The following is a 13,245-nucleotide window of genomic DNA, read 5'->3' on the forward strand; positions in this document are numbered from 1 at the left end:
TAGGCAGGGGGAAGAATTTAAGGACATTGCAACCCCTGTAAGATCAGCATTGATGATAAGAGAAATTGAAAGAGCGTTTGGCAGACCTCAGTTCGATTTTAACCACAATTTTTACCTTAAGAACTTTAGTTGAATACTAGGATTGAACTGGTCAGGAAGCAACAAAGCTCATCAGAAACCTTGGAGAAGAAGAGCAGAGAGATCTTTGCTTTGGATGAAAAGAGAATAGAATTCAAGTCATGCCAAAGGGAAGAACCTCCAAGATTATACCAGGTTCTCAGGTGAAAATCCTTAAGGGAGGAAAGGTACACTGACTTTTGCTAGGATGCAACACAGCCCCTATTTAGCACAGTCCCTGGTTGAATTCAGGTAATTAGTCATTGCTCAATCTGCCTGCAGAGGAAAGGTGAGTATCTTTGGAGGGAAGTAACACCTCTACAACATTTTATATACATTGTCAAAGTGAACAGAAAACATAATTGTTGTTTTTGAAAATGTCAGTGAAATTAATCATCCTCTATTTAGGATTATCAAGAAAAATGAGAGCATAAACTATTAACACTAGGAACAGAGGAGACTTTCTCATTACAAATTCTACAAAACTTAAAATGCTAACTATGGAATATTATGCATAACATTTCAGAAAGTAAATAACAACTTAGATATATTACACATTGTTTTAAAAATACAATTGACTAAAATTGACAAAAAATAAATGGAATATCTTAACAACTGTATTAAGGAAATGGAATTCATAACAAAAACAAAACATTCACATAAAGAAAACTCCAGGCCTAGATAGTTTTACTGGTGAATTTTATGACATATTCAAGAAAGAAAAATTAACAATTTTGCACACAACTTTTCAGGAAATAGAGAACACTGCACAGCTCCTTCTATGGAGCCAGCAAAATTCTAATGCTTAAATTCTATAAAGAGATTAGAAAATAAATTACAGGAAAACATCCCTCTTAAACATAGATATTTAATACAATTTAAGCAGGTTGAACACAAGTATATATGAAAAAGAAAATATATCATGAAGAGAAGCCTTCATCTGAAGAATGTGAGATGGGTTTACCATTCATAATCAGTGGAATTTATCTTATTAACACAATAATGGAAAAAACATATGAGCATATCAACTTGAAGAAAAAAGCATATGACAGAAAGTAATTCCCATTCCTGATAAAAATTCTCATCAAACTAGGACTAGGAGGAAACTTCTACTTGATAAACAGCATTCTACAAAAAATAATTAATAAAGCTAAGATATGTACTTTTATGGTCTGAATGTTTGGTCTCAAATTTCATATTTTGAAATCTAAGCCCAATGTGATGTATTAGATTGTGGAGCATTTGGGAGGTGATTAGGTCCTGCAGGTGATTAGGTCCTGCAGGTGATTAGGTCCTGCACTCTCAGATTTCTAGAGGTAATAGTGAGCAGTCATTGCTATTTCTACCCTTAGATTCCCAGATCCATGGATTCCGCTGTAAAACAAACAGCATGCTCTATTGGTCTTTTATTTAGCAACCACAGCCTGGAATGTGTTACAGTAGTCCAGGAAGACGTTGCCATCCTGCTGGTGCCAACATTCAATCTTCCACAGGCCATTCCACCATTATGTCAGGCCATCTTCTTCAGAGTGATGGTATGATGGTTAATTTTATGTGTCAACTTGACTGGGCCACAAGGTGCCGAGTAATTTGGTTAAATATTATTCTGGGTATGTTTATGAGAGTGTTTCTAGATAAGATTAATATTTGAATTAGTATAAGTAAAGCAGATTGCCCTCCCTAATGTGACTGGGCCTCATCCAATCCATTGAAGGCTTGAATAGAACAAAAAGGTTAACAAGGGAGAATTCACCCTTTTGCCTCCCTCTTTTTGAACCAAGAAATCAGTCTTCTCTTGTATTCAGACACAAATGAGCATGTGAAGTCAGACTGGATCTTGTAATACCTGTATTTCCAAAGGATAAACACTATACCATGCTTTACTTCTCCAATATTAATTCCTTCTTTAGAAGTAAGCATCATGGTGAAGAAGACATTCTGCATAACTTCGGTGTTTTTTTCTGTAGAAGCACTGTAGTCAGGAAAGGAAAACTAACATATAGACTAAGTACCTACTCCAGTGAGAGGTACCTTGAACTCCAGGAAGTACTGCCACTTCTGTGGTGAAAGTGATTCCACCTGCTCCCCAACATCTGACTAATCTTTCTGCCGGATGGTGCCATACCCAGGGGTGAGTGCTGATCTCTGCTGACTAAGCAGGGGTTGTAGCAGGAGAACTTTCTTGAATGGGCTTGTTTAGCCCATGGAAAATCTCCATCCTTGTCATTATAGCCACTTCATTTATAAAACCCGCTAGACAAAGATGGGGTGGCTAGGGAAAGAAACTGCGTGACAACTAAAGAATGGATATCTCTTCCTATCTTGTCTATCTGGTTATTAAGATTGAAAATAAAAGGTCTTGAATGTTGTCTAAAATCTGTACTTGCTCTTTGCCTAGCCCTATGGAGTTTCACAATATGTATGCACAGCTTAATATTCTGCCGAAGAGTCAAAGTGACCCTCCTGCAGGTTTCTGGAGCTCATTATATGCTGAGCTTCCGCCTCTCATGTGCTCTTACTCACAAATTTCACAAATTCTGGTGCTTCAGCTTCCTTGAACTCTGACCTCTGTCCCTAAAGTGTGGTAGTGTATTCCTGAAAATTCTCACAGGCACAAAAGCTGGGGAAATGATAGGTCTCACTTTTGTTTCCTTTCTGTAAAGGATTAAAGACCACAGTAGATCTATGTATATCTCTATATATGCAAGTCATATATATATTTATATATATGCATGTGTCATACATTGTGCCTGGAAGAGGAAGTCCTAAACACCATACATTTTACAAGTTTTTTTATTCCCAATGACACATACATCAGTCATATTTCTACAATGATCAAGGTGATTAATTTTATGTAGTATAAAGTATACAACAACACTTATTCACCTATATAAAGGGATACAATAGTGCCAAGACTGTAATTTATTTTTGATGTTTTCTTTTACACCCAACAAAATTCATTAAAACCTTAAAATATTTCCCCTAAAGTACACTTCAAAAAGAAAACAAAACCATGTTGAACAGTTATTGTATCTCACAAAATAAACAATACCTTACAATAAAGCTGAAGGAGAGATTGAATTTGATCTTGAGTGAGCATTTACATGAGATACAAATACACCTCCTCATCACTAATTTTCTAATCATCTTCCTTTCAGATCTTACCAACCAGCAGAATCCTATCCACTACCTATGAAACAATGTGGATCTGTGCCTTTTGTCATGTCTCTTTCTTGGAAAATTTAGTGACCAGGTGAACTATTTAAAGTTAATTCTACTGCAGGAGTTTCCTTTCACCCGTGTCCTCTACTGCCACCCAGGAAAAGCTGTGATAGAGCTATGTGTGAACAAGACCCACAGCATTTTCTTTCTCAGTCAAATCCATATGAGGCCATAGTCAGGGTTGAGAGAAGAGAGGCAAGCTAGCGTCAGTAGGGTTATGGCATGGGAAACCACTAGCTTGTGCAACTTACTGGAGTGTTCAGGTCCTGCTTGAGGTCAATTTTGTATACATCACTTCCATTTGATGATGGAGTGCTGCTGTGCATACCTATCTATATGGCTTGTTTGGGTCAGACAGCACCTAGTGCATTTTTGGTAGTTCTGATTACGTAGTATCTTTCCAGTACGTGGCCAACAACTCAATATTTACTAGGGCTCAGTGGCAAGCCAGAAGCTATTTCATGAAGAGAGAATATTTCTCTACAGAGAAAGCTATGCCTCCAGAATTTTGAAAGGACTACATTATGGTTCACCTATAGGGACGTACAGAGGAAAAGTTTACTGTGATGCGATTTACTGACCTGGCATTATCTGAAATTGTATGTGATTATCATGTTAAATGATGCACGTTGTAGTTTGTGTCCTATTGTGCAAGAAAGAGAATACTTAGAAAGTAGAGTAATAGACACAAATCAGTGTTTTTATCATCTCACTAAAGTGGTCAAGAGAGTTGTGCTGTTGACTGCAACCTAAGTATATTTTAACACAATCAAATTATAAAAATGGATATATCTGTAAAAGCCAGAAGTTCCTTTGGGATAAATGAAAAGGTTGATGTTATTTGAACAACCTTTGTGATGCTTTCTGTTGTAAGGTTACATTATGCAAACCTCAAAAGTAGTACATCCGAAAAATTATCACTAAAAATAGAAAATAATATTTGCAGGTTCCAATAGGAAGGGATACATCTTCATTATATAAATTCATTTTGGTGTAGTAGGTAAGGGCAAAGTTGTCTGAAGGGTCTGCCATTCTTAAGTGTTAATATATACTTCCACTTTCCATAATGTGGTATATATGACAAAATAACCCATATATTTCTACAATAGCAAGATATTCTTGGTTTGATGTTACATTCCGATTCCTTAATAACTTCATTGTTACAGCTGCCAAAATACGTACGATGAAACATATTTAGATTCAGGTAAGTATGATTTTCCCTGGAAGAGTTAAAGAGAAATTGTACAATTTAACTTTGGTGAAGTAAACGAAATAGAACCAAAGACCATTTAGGCCCGTCATATAGCAATCTAACCTCCTAAGATGTGTATCATGCCACATACATGTATATGTGTGTGTGTATATATATATATACACACACACATATACATGATTAGGTTCCAGTCATTAAATTCGTTATTTCAGGTTATTTTTCAATTGCTGTGCCTACTACTGTTACATTCAAAAGAGAAATAAGTAGACTTCTAAGCACACTAGAGGAAGATCTTATTTAAAACAATATATGTACATATCACAATTAATAAAAGTCTAAAATTACTGTATTTTAAAATTAGGATAAAATATTTCTCTCTTATCACTTATATCTTTTACTAAATAATGTGTGTATGAGTATCAAGCCAAAGTTAATAATATTTATTAAGAATTTTAAAAGTAGAAATATCCAGTTTTCATCGCTGGATGAGTATGTTTTCTCTATATTTGATGTTCCACTTTCCATAATGATTTGCCTACCTCTTACCCTGTTTATTGTTTTCAGTTCCCATGCTAACATATGGACTTAAAACTTGCCTTACTCCAAGCCTGTTTCCAGTCAGTGTAAGTTTTTGGAAGCTCACGTCAGTATTCCCAAGGCTTTGGTTAAAATGGCGTGTGGCTTCTTCTGTTCTGGTTTTGTGCTTTAGTTCAGTGATGGCCATCATGTGTAGTTCTTGTGAGTGGACTTCAAATCTAAGGATGAGATTTGAGAATTACTGTTTCTTTCATTTCTGAAAGATAGGGCTTTGTCTTTCTCCCGTGAGAAATAGTTTACCATTTGATAATCATTACAAGTCAAATCACCTTGACATTTGATATGTAGGATGAACTATATTTCTGATGTCAGAAAAAGAATGAAAGTTCGAAATAAGAGTTGATGCATTCTGTCTTCTCTAGCTTTTCCTGATATCAAAATGGATCTGCAGCGTGCTACCCTGTTACATTGCAAGTAGTGTATTATCTCTGACCCTTCGAAGTCTTGACAAAACATAGCTGTAGAACACAAAATATCTGCAAGACAATATAGGAAAAAAATCTTCGAAACCTTGGGTAATGCAAATAATTTTTAAATATTATATTAAAAAGCACAATAAATTTTGTGGTGATCATTTTACAATGGATATCAATACATTAAATTATGTACCTTAATTATATTCCATTTTTATTTGTGATTATACATCAATACAGCAGGTTTTAGGAAGCATGATCAACTTAAAAATCATATAATTTGAAACTTATCAAAATCAAAAACTTTTACTCTTGAAAAGTCACCATTAAGTGAATGAAAAAACAAACAACATACTAGGGGAAATTATTTGCAAAGCATATGTTGGTGTAAAGCCTTGTATCCACAATTTATTTTAAAAAAATTCTCGACTAATAAAAATAATAAAAAAATAAAAATAAGCAGTAGATTTAGATACAGAATTCAAGCAAATAACATAAATTTCAAATAAATATTTGAAAAACGGTTAATAATATTTCAGGAGAAAGATATAAATTATTTTTTGCACAATTATGTAAAGTATGCATATTAAAAATATATGGACAAAAACTAAAAGAATAAAAGAAAAATGTCTAACTTATCAACTAGTAGAACTGAAAAGAAGTGGAAAGATAAGAAATATAATGCAGGTCAAATAAATGAAGGAAATGTGGAAAAAATGGCAAAACGTGGCAAAATAAAATAACAATAAAGATTTCCAAATAAAAATTTAATTATAATAAATGCAAATAATTCTACCTTGTTGTTAAAAGAGACAGCTAGATCTTAGATTGGATATAAAATATTCAAAAAATCCACTTCTTTGCTGTTGACAATAGACACACCAAAACTTTGACTAAAATTAATTAAAAAATAAGAAGAATTAAATATGTCCTAAGTATGAAACAAAGAAAGTTAGAAAACAATATGAATATAAAACAAAATATATTTTATAAAAGCATGAAAAGATACATATGGTAATTATGTACTATTGAGAAAGAAAAACATAAAGGTAAACAATTGTGAACTTGATCATACCCAACTGCACAATCTCCAAATATAATAAGTAAACACAAACACATCATTGTGAGAGATTTCAAAACTGTCTCTAAAATTGCTGCAGAGCAGACAAAGCAATTATACAAATATAGATGAGTTGAACAATGCATATGAAATTCTTGAGCTAAGAGATACAAGAACCAATTACAAACCCTTAAAGAAAACAATGTTATTATGGCATAGGTTGAACACTTAAAAAAATGACTTCATGCTATGCCTTCAGGCAAGTGACAATAACACCAACAAATTTTATTATCTAGACAAGATACTCTTATCAGAACATAATATAGAAATAAATAGTAAATTCTAAACCAAATAACATTTGGAAATTGAAAAAAAACAAAAACACAATTTCTAAATAATCTATGAGTCAAAGAGAAATGATAATGGACGTTATAAAGTATTGAAAAATAAATGAAAATACAGCTATATAAAGGAAAGCCAAGAGATTGGTATTTAATAAATTTAGATGAAAATTTATTCTCTTACATTTATGGATTTCAAAAACTACTTACTTTAAAAAACTACCTAAACTTTCTTTTAGAAGTGAAGGAAAATATCATAGGCTATATCCATGACAAGTAGGAGAGAAAAGAAATATTAAAGATTTCATATAAACAAAATTTTTTTAAAAGTCACAAAGGGAATCAGTATAACAAAGGACTAGTGCTCTGAGAGAAAAAAAACTTATGAAATTTTCAAAACAATGTTTCGAAACAATCAAGAACCAAGATGTGTGCACACACAAATGCACACATACACAGACACACATACACCTACACCCACGGTCACACACATTAATATTAGTAATAGAAGGTGGTACAAAAGATACAGAAAATATAGAAAAGGAAAAAATTTGTGCCACAATATTAGAAAATATACATGAAATGGTCAATTTCTTTAAAAATACAAATAACCAAAATCAATCAATAAGAAATAGAAAATCTTAAGAGAAGGATAACCATTAAAAATATTGTAAGGTTTGATGAGAATCTTCTCATGTGAATAGGAACTTTTTGCATGTACAATCAAATATTTATATAAACTATTAAATTAAAAAATTTGATATTTCTCAAAAATTTTACAAAATAAGCAATGATTTTATGTAAAATTCATAAATAAAACATGATCAAATCAAAATCATCATGTATAAAAAAATCATTACCCATTAGACTTACCTAAGAGATGTAATAAGTTCTGCCATTTAAAAATATATATATTTTGATATTTATGTATCTCACATATCATTTAGAGTAGAAAACAACCCACAACTTTTATCTTAATACATGTAAAATTTCACTGAAAATTAACATTCATTACAAAGTTTCTCTTAGAGGACTAAAGCTGGGGAGAAACATTCTTAAACTGACACAGTACCCAAAACCTAAACCAGACAGCATCTTTAATGGTGGTGATCTAAAAATATTTCTCCTGAAGTCAGAAATAACAAAATAAGTTGCTGTCAACATTTTTCATTCTGTAAGATTGTAATGGAAGGGAAAAAAGTTGCTGTTTTTTGTAGCTCGTATGTCTTTCTGCATAATAGAAAAGAGAAATTACAGGCAAACTTAGGACTAAGGAGTTTAGTAAGCTTGCTTGAGTCAAATCAGCATATGAAGTCAGTTTCTGGAGCTATGTGCCAGCAACAAACATAAGGAAAAAATAGTTATTGTGAAAAGGATTATCTCTTTTGAAATGGCAACAAAATACATTAAGTTCCTAAGAATAAATCCAACAAAGCTTAGCAAAAATATTTAAAAGTATTTTATAACTACTGAAAGATATAAAATGGCAGAATAAATATTAAAATGTAATGTTCATAAAAATATGTACATTCCTCTAATTCATCTCTAAAACCCATGCAATACTAATTATAGTTCCAAAATCATTTTTGTGGTGGTAAAGTGTACCTAATATTTATTCAAAACTGTATGGGTCCAGAATAATTAAGGCAATTTTAAAGAATAGAAAGAGGAAAATTGCACCTACCAGGATTATTATAAAGTAATAGTAATTAAAATGCTGTAACATTGATGTAACTGAGGGAAAATAGATGGCTGGACCACAACATAGAACTCAAAGGCAGATTTTTGAACGTGTGGAAAATTCATAGCTGACAGAAGACAGTAAAATAAGAAAGTGGGACGTTTGTTAAGGCTTGCCTTATTGCTGAGTACACGTGTACTGTTTCTAAACATTCAGTAGATTCATTGGAAGGGCAGTTAAACCAATTGATGAGTGACAAATATATACCAAATAGATCAAGCTTATCAACGATGTTGACCAGTTAAGAATTGGGTGAGTATGCTGAAATCTCCACTATGTTGGTGGAATTGTCAATTTTTCCCTGTATTTAAATTAAATTTTGGTGTTTTTCCTTTAAGACTTTTTTGTTAAATTTAGGTTTTGACATCTAGATGAATTACAACTTTTGTTAATACATAGTGTCTTTTTCTCCATATCGTTTTCCTTAAAGTGTATTATGTATTGGATGGATATAGATAAATGTATATTGTGGTCAGAATTTGCCTGATACAACTTTCAATATTCCTTTACTTTTAACATCTGTGTGTTTTTGTGCTTTAAGTTCTTCTCTTGCAAACTATATGGACTTTTAAAGAATATGTATAGATAGACAGGAATATAGATATGGATACAGCGTAAAAATTTGTGACTTTTAAAAAGTTACTGTATTCCATTTATATTTATTGCGATTACTCTTTTATATGCACTACCATTTTGCATGCTAATTTATATATTTTCTATCTTTCTTGTTTCTGTTTCTTGCAATTGAAAAATGATGTGATTTTGTTGCTGCTGTTCATTTATTTTCTCCACCCATTCCACTGTTTTTTCCACTATTTTGGAATTATATTCTTTCTATTTTTTAATTCACAATATTTGTCCCCTAAAAAAATAATTAAGAAATCTTGATCTCGAATATATCCCTACTGACATAAAATTTTGCTTTCAAATATTTGTGTTTTTCTTAAAAACTTAATGCTGTTATGAAAGACAATTTTTAGTTAGTATCAGCACATTCACTCTTCTCTTTTTTCGTCATTCCTTCTTGAGATTGTTTGCTTTTCTTGAAGTAATTTCTTTAAAAGAATTTTTGAAAACCTCTGTCTTGATGGTAAAGCAACTCAGGTTCGACCTTAAATGTCTAATTTCATGTATCTTTTAGGATAATGGCTTTGTAACACTGATATCTCTTATTAATTTGGAAAATATTTAGCCATTACCTCTTCAAATGTTGCTTCTGGCCCTTTCTATTTCTCTAATTTCCTTATGGAATGGAAATCCAGGTAAAATATTCATGACTTTTGCCAGAGAGCTACATGTTTATCCTCTGATATGTTTTCTTCTTGTTTCTCTCTCTCTTTTGGTTCTCTCACTCTGTGCTCTGCTCTAAACAGTGTGCTTTGTTGTTAACACTCAACGACTGACAGTTTAGTTTCAGGGACAGTATTTTTTCTGTTCTAAAATATATATTTTTGATTCTTTGTGTAGATTCTGGTTTTCTATTGAAATTTTATGTCTTTTTATCTCTTGCTCATTTTCCTCTACTTTCACAAAATATCAATCATAATTGTTTTAAAATCTTTAAGTGAAAAATTCCAAAACTTTTTCTATTTTTTTAATTTTCAATTTTTAATTTACTTATTTTTTATTTTCGTATGTACATCATATTTTGAATTCTGTGTACATTACTAAATTTTCTGTGAGTCCATTTCTGTTTCTTGTTTTTTCTTTTGGTTTTGATCATTGCATCTCGTTTCTTCTTCTTGGCATTTAATTTTTTTCTAGGATATCAGAGAATATGGATGACAATTGTAGAGAATATGAATAAGATTTTCTTCCTCTACTAAAGCTAATTTTTGTTCTGGCAGATGATAGAGTACCAGTGATTTAGTTTAATTTTTGTGAGGCTTGACGGTGGTCTTTTGGGCTAGGTCTATTTCAAGTTGCTTTTATTCATAGGCTGTAGCTCTTTCTTCTAGGGCATGCTCTGTGTCCTATCCTCTATCTGCATGATGTTTAAGAAATCTTCATCTATTCAAAGTCATGAAGATATTATCCTATGGTTTCTTCCAAAATATTTACATTTTACATCTACATCTGCAATCCATCTGGAACTTATTTTTGTTTATAGTATGAGGGAAGAGTCAAAATACAGTTGTTTATATGGTTGTTAGATTTACCCTGCATAGTTTTTTGAAAAGAATGTTCTTATCCACTGCACTGTGGTGTCGCCTTTCTCATAAATCAGGTCACCACACAAGTGTGGATCTTTAGTGAGTGAAAGTAGAAGTACAACTGTTACACTAGTCCTTTGACTACTTTTTCTTTTGCATAAAAAATTTTTTATTAAGGAAACAAAGCCTTCAGCAATTCTCCCAGAACAGTTATCTGTTTGGGTTTGATTTATCAAAATTGGGTACTAAATCTAAGCACTGGTGAGGAGAATGAGCACAATATAATTCAAACGATCATCTTGGAAGATGGCATGCTCCTTGAACACATAGGAGCAGGGAGTGAATACCTGCATCGGGATTTGCCAGAAAAGAGAGAATGTGAGTGGAAGCTGCTACACTGATATTCTAAAAACAAAGCATCCATAATCTAACTCCTACAATATTGTATTAAAAATTACTAATAATATTCACTAAAAAGTATATATTTTTATGAAATAAAACTAGAAAACACATATAAGATGAAGTACATGCATCCTCAAAGCTTAAGTTGATAAAGTCACTAAGTGCTAAACACAATTAACAAAACACTAATACCATATATTAAAATTGTGCAATAAGGATAAAGAGAAAATCCAAATGTGTATAGAAATAGAGACAAGTCAGTTCTAAAGAACGTATATTAGACCACAATCTGACATCATAGAGATATCAGCATCCCTGGATTCTGGAAGATAATAGAGCAAAACTTTCAGAATTCTAAAGTAAAATTATTTTCACTCAAAATTTCTATAAGAAGATAAACTGTCAGTTTGACTTCAGAATTAGAAATTTTGACACATTCGAAATTTTTTTTTTAATATTGGCACCTGAGCTAACAACTGTTGTTAATTTTCTTTTAAATTCTTCTCCCCAAAGCCCCCCAGTACATAGTTGTATGTTCTACTTGTGAGTGCTTCTGGTTGTGCTATGCGGGATGTGGCCTCAGCATGGCCAGGTGAACTGTGCTGTGTCTGCACCCAGGATCCGAACCAGCGAAACCCTGGGCCACTGAAGCAGAGTGCACACACAACCACTCGGCCACAGGGCTGGCCACACAAAATAAGTTTTATTAGTCAGTTTTTGGAACATAACTAAACACAAACACTACCCCAAAACTAACAGTTGTCCAATAAGCAAATAAAGTCCTAGACCTTCAATTTAGCTGGGTAGGCTCTGCTCCAGGAGATCCAAGTGTGAATTGCTTGAGGTAGATTGACTTCACATGTCTAACTCAGGGGCCATGCTAGAGAGTCGGTACCTGCCCTAGGCATCTTCTCATGGTGAAGACCAGAAGCCCTTGGGAGCCAAGCGGAGACATATAATGGCTCTTATGGACCATACGTAGTATCAGACTTTCCTTTCCACACACATTCTGTTGACCAAAGCAAGTCACATGGTCAGGCTCAACATTAGTGGAATGGGGTAGTAGAATCTTCCTATCAGGTTAGCAAAAGAGAAAAACTATATGGGCAAAATAATTTACCATAAAAACATAGCTTTTAGTGCATTCTTTCTACTTGAAGAAGTGGTGGAGCAAACCATGACCGTGAACCCAAATGATAGACATCATGAGATTTTGACATCAGCTGATACAATCCAAGAGAAAAGTGAAAGAAATGAAGGCACCACCTGTAGGACACAGAGGCCAGCCAACCCATGCAGAACAGAGCAGGAGAATGGAGGACTTCACAGAAAAGGGGCACTTGGTCAAATAACTTTCTTTGGAGATTTCAGATAATGGAAAATATAGTAACAGAAAATAGTACAAAACAAAGAAAATTAAGATGGCAGAAAAAATTAAAAGCTGGATTAAAAAAAGCCTTAGTCCAATTTTTCGTTTAGATATATGTTAGTGTATATACATCTGCTTTATACACACACACATATATATGTAAAGCATATGTATATATACATTCTTTAAATAAACCAAAAGTTTTTGTTTCCTACCCAGTGAGATAAAATGTAATACTACGTTAGTATTTACATCTTTATTTAATGATATTTGTATAGTAAAATGTTTAAAATTTATTTATGTGTTCTATAGTTTTTCATATTATTGCAGTCAATTCATGGACAAAATAGATAAAAATTACTTGTGATGCAAGAAATCATACAAATGTTAACAAAGGAGAGAGTAGATTACAGAATTTGAAACATTACATTGAAGAAGGAAAAATGCAGGAAAGCTGAGCAATACTATTTTTTCTAATATGATCTTTTGCAAAAAAAAAGGTCATTTTACTCAGATCACCTTGGCTCTATGAAATACAGTAAGAATTTATTTATATTAGAAATAAATTAAAAATTAGTTGCTAAAATGTGGTATTTGAAAATAATTTTATCATTGTG

This window comes from Equus przewalskii, chromosome 18, assembly GCF_037783145.1.
Source record: "Equus przewalskii isolate Varuska chromosome 18, EquPr2, whole genome shotgun sequence".
NCBI classification, from domain to species: Eukaryota; Metazoa; Chordata; class Mammalia; order Perissodactyla; family Equidae; genus Equus; species Equus przewalskii.